Raw genomic sequence first — 6,136 nt, 5'->3', positions numbered from 1 at the left:
TTAGATTGCAAGCGATTCTACCGCACGCACACACAAACGTAAGCCTATCTACTCAGGCACAGATTGTACTCAGATACGCTGAAGCAAAAATAAAATCAAAAAGGGGCGGCGCTTGCAGGCACAGTGGGCAGCAAAGGTCGAAAGACAACATCAAAATACAGTGTTCAATATTAGGGGACTCATTTTTAAATATTCCTTTGCGTTCAAAACATTCTCAAAAGGTGTTCAACATATAATTTACTCAAGTAAAGAATATATATACATATACATATATATTCTACCTCCCTTTTATTTAAACGCAAATACCCATAATACATAATCCCAACCAACCCCTGTCGAATAATACTCCGGTACTTGTGTTTATTTAAAAATGGATGATCACCTGCAAAAATTTATTTTCGAGAGTAATAGGTTGGAGATCCTTTGCTCCAAATGGTCCCCTTCCCAGATAGGTGATCTATCAGAATCCCTTATTAATGTGAAAATTCAAGAGCTCGAAAAAAATTGGGATTCTTTGTTGAAATCTTATGAAGCCGTCTTTTACGCAGAAAACGATTCAGAGGTCAGCAGCTCAATAGAGCATAAATATAGCAAATGTTCTGACAGTTTTCAAAACTGCAAAGCTCAAATGTAAGATGCGTTACAAATTTTTAGACCGCACCCCGCAACCCAGCAAACATCTAATCCTGGTCACATTTTAAATTGTTCAAACTCGAATGAGGTATATCTCAAAGTACCACCGTGTGACACCGAAGTCTTTCACGGTGGGTACGAAGACTGGCCAGGTTTTAGGGACCTGTTTACTGCAGTCTATAAAAATCACCCAAAATTAACACCCGCTCAAAAGCTGTACCATCTGCGCTTAAAGACTAAGGGGCAAGCAGGACTGATAGTTAAACAATACCCCTTGAGTAATGAAAACTTTGAGCTCGCTTGGGAAGCTCTTAAGTCGCGGTATGAGAATCGAAGAATATTGGTGGACAACCAATTAAAAACCCTGCTCAACATACCACCAGTTTTCGCGGAAAACGGCGAACAAATACAACGGGTCCAAACGACGATAAATAACTGCATCTCTACACTTTCAGCACAAGGAATAGCGACGACCAACTGGGACCCGATACTCGTTTACCTCTGTTCCTCCAAATTGCCGACCGAAACACTTGCTCTGTGGGAGCAATCATTAAGCTCACGGAAAGAACTGCCACTTTGGGCAGAAATGAATAAATTTCTTACGAGCCGATATGAAGTAGTTGAACGGCTCGGTGTTTATCGCCCAAATAAGCTAAAACCCCAATTTTCGAATTTCGCTCCAAAATCAAATAATCAGAGCTCCTTTGCAAGCAAAAACCGAACTCAAAATTTTCTTACAGGCTTAAATAAACCGGTTTCTTGCAAACTCTGTAATTCTAATCACGCAATGAAACTTTGCGTAAAATTTAAACAACTTTCAGTTCCAGAACGACTAAAGTTCGTGAAGGAGCACAATTATTGCGAAAATTGCTTATCCTACTCGCACTTAAAAAATGAGTGTCAAAGCAATTTCCTATGCGTTTACTGTCAAAAACAACACCACTCTTTACTACATGTTCATCAAAGACAAGCAAACAAGCCCCATATCAGATCTCAAAAGTCCACAACTCAGGTAGCAAACCCAGTAGGTAAAGATGATGAAATAGCCTCAACCTCAACCGGCATATCGCATGATTCCCAAAACTCAATTCAAAAACAGGTAAAGAAGGTTTCAACTCACTTCTCGAGCAGTAACGGAACTACGTTACTTCCCACGGCAATAGTTACTATAAACTTCGCTGGGGAATTCCACAAAATCCGGGCGCTAATTGATCAGGGGTCACAAAAAAACCTTTGTAGCGTCGCGGATACAGAAACTTCTTGGCTTACCCACAAGAGATTCCCATTACGAAATATTAGGAATGGGAGGTGCGGTTGTTCAAAACTCCAAAAAGATCTGCGAAATAACGCTTTGTTCGTCAGATTTAACGCAACAAATAAAAACTCAAGCGATCATATTACATCAGCTCACACATTTTCTTCCCTCTACCCAATTATCAAATATTATCCTTGAAGGAGTCACCCAATTACCGTTAGCTGACCCAAAATGTTTCACTCCATCTCGAATCGACATGGTGATCGGTAGCGACGTTATCCCTAAGATCCTCCTGCAAGGGCTACAACACATCGGAAACGGCTCCCTGCTGGCCCAAAATACGATATTCGGATGGGTTGTCAGTGGACCAACAACACAAATAGCAGCAGCTTTTACAACCCAAGTCACGGAAGCCCCACACGACTCTATCAACACTCTGCTGAAAAAACTCTGGGAGCAAGAGGAAGTCACCAATATTCACCCCCGCTCAGAAACAGACGAGTTCTGCGAAAATCTGTATCGAAGAACAACAACGCGCCAAGAAGATGGAAGGTACATGGTAAGATTGCCATTCAAATCCGAATTTCCGAAAAGTGTTGCCCTCGGTCATTCACGACTTTCAGCACAGCAACAATACATCAGCATAGAGAGGACACTGGAACGGAAACCGGATCTAAAACAAAAATACAATGAAGTTTTGGAAGAATACGTTACTATGGACCACATGGCACCGACTTCACCCGTCGAAGTAGTTAAAGAAGGGAGGTATTTCTCCTTTTATTTGCCCCATCATGCTGTCATCAAACCCGACAGCAAAACGACAAACTTTCGAGTCGTCTTTAACGCCTCCAAAATGTCCCACTCAGGGAATTCTCTCAATGACGTGCTGCACACAGGCCCAGTACTACAAAACGACTTAATGCTAGTTATCCTGAAGTGGCGGCTATATAAGTTCGTTTTTAACGGTGACATTGAGAAAATGTATCGCCAGATCCTCGTTCACAAGGAAGATCAAGACTTCCAGCGAATCGTATTTCGCAGATCCCCAAACTTACCCATAGAAGACTTTAAATTAAAAACAGTTACGTTTGGCGTCAACTGTGCCCCATAACTGGCAATTCGAACACTACACCAACTCGCAGAAGATTGCAGGAGAGAATACCCATTTGCCAACCATATCCTACTACACGAAACGTACGTAGATGATATCTTATCGGGCGGGCACGAAATACAGTCCACTATCGAATCAATGACAAGAAAATTACGGCAAATCACTCCAAAATACTCGAACGTATCCCACACTGCGACCTCTTAGATGCCGATTTTCTTAAGTTCAAAGCCGCGAGCTCCACAAAAACGCTGGGAATCCGATGGAATGCGTTGACAGATACTTTCTCGTACTCATACGACCCTCTACACGCCGGAAATTGTAATACAAAAAGACAAATTTTATCTGCCGTAGCGAGGCTTTTCGACCCGGCAGGATGGCTAACGCCAATAATGATCTTGGCCAAAATACTTCTCCAACAACTTTGGATGGAAGGAACCGACTGGGACGAAACAGTAAAACCCGGCTCTTTTCACAAATGGAACACTTTCCGTGAAAACCTCCCCGCAATTAAAGATATACAGATACCCCGATGGGTACAGTTCTCCCCAGACAGTGAGATCCAAGTGCATGGATTCTCTGATGCCTCCGAAAAGGCTTTCTGCGCTTGTGTGTATATAAGGGTACAGAAAAGCGAAAATTCTTTTACCTCTCACTTACTTGTAGCGAAAAGCAAGGTAGCTCCTCTCCAAACGGTGAGTCTACCACGATTAGAACTCTGTGGAGCGGTATTGCTTTCAAAATTGGTAAACCAGATTCAATCTGAACTTAGTTTGCCAGTCCACGACTTAATACTGTGGACAGACTCGGCCATCGTACTGGCCTGGCTGGGAAAACCGCCACATACTTGGAAAACGTACGTGGCAAACAGGTTATCTCAGATCGTGCAAAATGTCAATAATGCTAACTGGCGACACGTGGCCAGTAGCGACAACCCAGCCGACTTAGGTACGCGAGGATGCCGACCACAGGATTTAATTGGAAGCTCTCTGTGGTGGAAAGGCCCCGAATGGCTCTCTAAACCCGCCAATATATGGTCCGATTCCCGACCGCACCATCCAGCTCCCCCGGAACAAAGGCACATAGAAGTCTTTCACACCATAGAGTCCACCGACCTCCTTGAGAGATTTTCATCACTCCCACGGGCACTTAGAGTAATTGCATATATGTATCGTTTCATCCGCAGATCCCAAAACCTACCTATTAACGACACATTGTCGTTGACACATGAGGAAGTCAACGAAGCCAAGGTGCGGCTCATAGCGCAAACTCAACGGAGCCATTATAGTGAAACGATTGCACAGCTCGAAGCCTCAAAACCAATCAGCAAGAAGAGTCCTTTACTAACACTGAACCCTGCTCTCGACAATAAAGGCATAATGCGCGTAAATGGAAGACTCAAATATGCCGCCCTCAGCTATAATGAGCGGCACCCTATAATTATACCGCCAAACTCTCATCTTTGTACTTTAATTTTAGAATTTCTCCACTCTACAATGCTGCATGCTGGAAATCAGTTAATGGTGCGGATGGTACAGCAAGAATATTACATCCCGCGGCTCAAACCCAAGGTGAAGAAATGCATCTTTCATTGCAAGACCTGCACGATACATAAGCAGAAAATGAGGTCCCAGGTCATGGCCGCATTACCCCCAGAGAGAGTGACCTACACGCTTCCTTTCCACTCCACCGGGATCGATTTCGCTGGCCCGTTTCTGGTAAAGATGTCATCCCTGCGACGAGCCAAATACGGAAAGGCCTATGTCTGCGTGTTCATCTGCTTTTCCACCAAAGCCATACACCTGGAAGTTTGCTCTGACCTCACCTCAGCATCATTTCAAGCAGCATTCGCCAGATTCGTTGCCCGCCGTGGACTTCCAAACAAGATTATGTCCGACAACGGAAAAACCTTCGTCGGCGCGCAACATACACTCCAACGAGAATTTTCCTCCTTCTTGGAGGAGGCCTCAACCGACATCGCTTCCAAATATGCAACACATGGTTTCTCCTGGCAATTCATCCCACCGTATGCACCTCATATGGGAGGGCTATGGGAGGCAGCCGTCAAAAGTTTTAAGTCACATTTCGTCAAAGTCGCAGGAAACCACAAGTATAGTTTTGAGGAGCTCACGACGCTTCTTGTCCGGATAGAGGCGGTACTCAACTCACGCCCACTTTCACCCATGTCTCAAGATCCACAGGACCTTTTGGCGCTCACCTCCGGGCATTTTTTGCGTGGGGCTCCGCTTTGTTCACTACCTGAACCCAACGCTGAAAACCTGCCCCTAATCAACAAATGGCAGAAGCTCAAAGTTCTTCACCACCAGTTCAGTACCAGGTGGAAGAATGAATACTTAAAAGAGCTACACAAGCGATATAAATGGAAGAGTCCTCAACGTAACTTGCAAGAGGGTGATCTAGTTGTTAGCAAGGATGATCTCCTCCCTCCCAACGAGTGGCGACTGGGACGGACAGCTAAATTGCATGTCGGTCCTGACCAAAGGGTCCGTGTGGTTGACATATTGACGCAACACGGAATGATAACCCGAAACATAGTCAAATTGTGTGTGCTACCCCCTGCATAACTCACAAGCCATTTCCCTCTATTCCACCACGTATATACGTTCAGCTTAATGACATTGCACTGAAGGCTCACCACTAATGCCATCCTTTTAAAACATATATTTACAGGTCCAGAAGTAGAATGGATGTCCACAAGTGTCGCTTGTGCGGTCGGCTACACGCGTTACGCGAATGTGCAGCATTCCTAGCCATGAAGGCAGAAGAACGTTACGAGTGCGCACGCATGCACAGATACTGCGTGAATTGCCTCGCGACATCACACACTACTGGGGCGTGCGACTCCGAGTCCAGTTGTCGGCGCTGCGGCTTAGGGCATCATACCCTCTTACATCGGGAACAGGGCCGTTCCTTGGGCAGCAAACGGAAGTCAACCAGGTGCACTCCAATTCTCACTAGCCGGTCGGCTCAAAAGCGGAACCAAAGACTCAAGCAACTTGTGGAGACGGCGAGGAAAGCAATTAACAAGTTGGAGGAGGCCTTGCAACTACCATCGCGGCAGGCGGGGCGCCATGTCGAAGACATGAACCTCATAGATTTCTCCGAATAACGCCCACCCC

General features: G+C 45.1%; 1 protein-coding gene across 2 annotated transcripts in view; it reads right to left on the bottom strand.

Moving 5' to 3' along the window:
* Positions 1-6,136, bottom strand: part of LOC118749364 — a 910,564-nt gene that overhangs the window by 846,613 nt on the left and 57,815 nt on the right. The window lies entirely within an intron of this gene.

The sequence above is a fragment of the Rhagoletis pomonella genome, unplaced genomic scaffold, assembly GCF_013731165.1.
Source record: "Rhagoletis pomonella isolate Grant_MI unplaced genomic scaffold, Rhpom_1.0 Rhpom_scaffold_00015, whole genome shotgun sequence".
Lineage (NCBI taxonomy): Eukaryota > Metazoa > Arthropoda > Insecta > Diptera > Tephritidae > Rhagoletis > Rhagoletis pomonella.
Note: the sequence above shows the minus strand (reverse complement) of the source record. Positions and strands in the feature narration are given on the sequence as shown.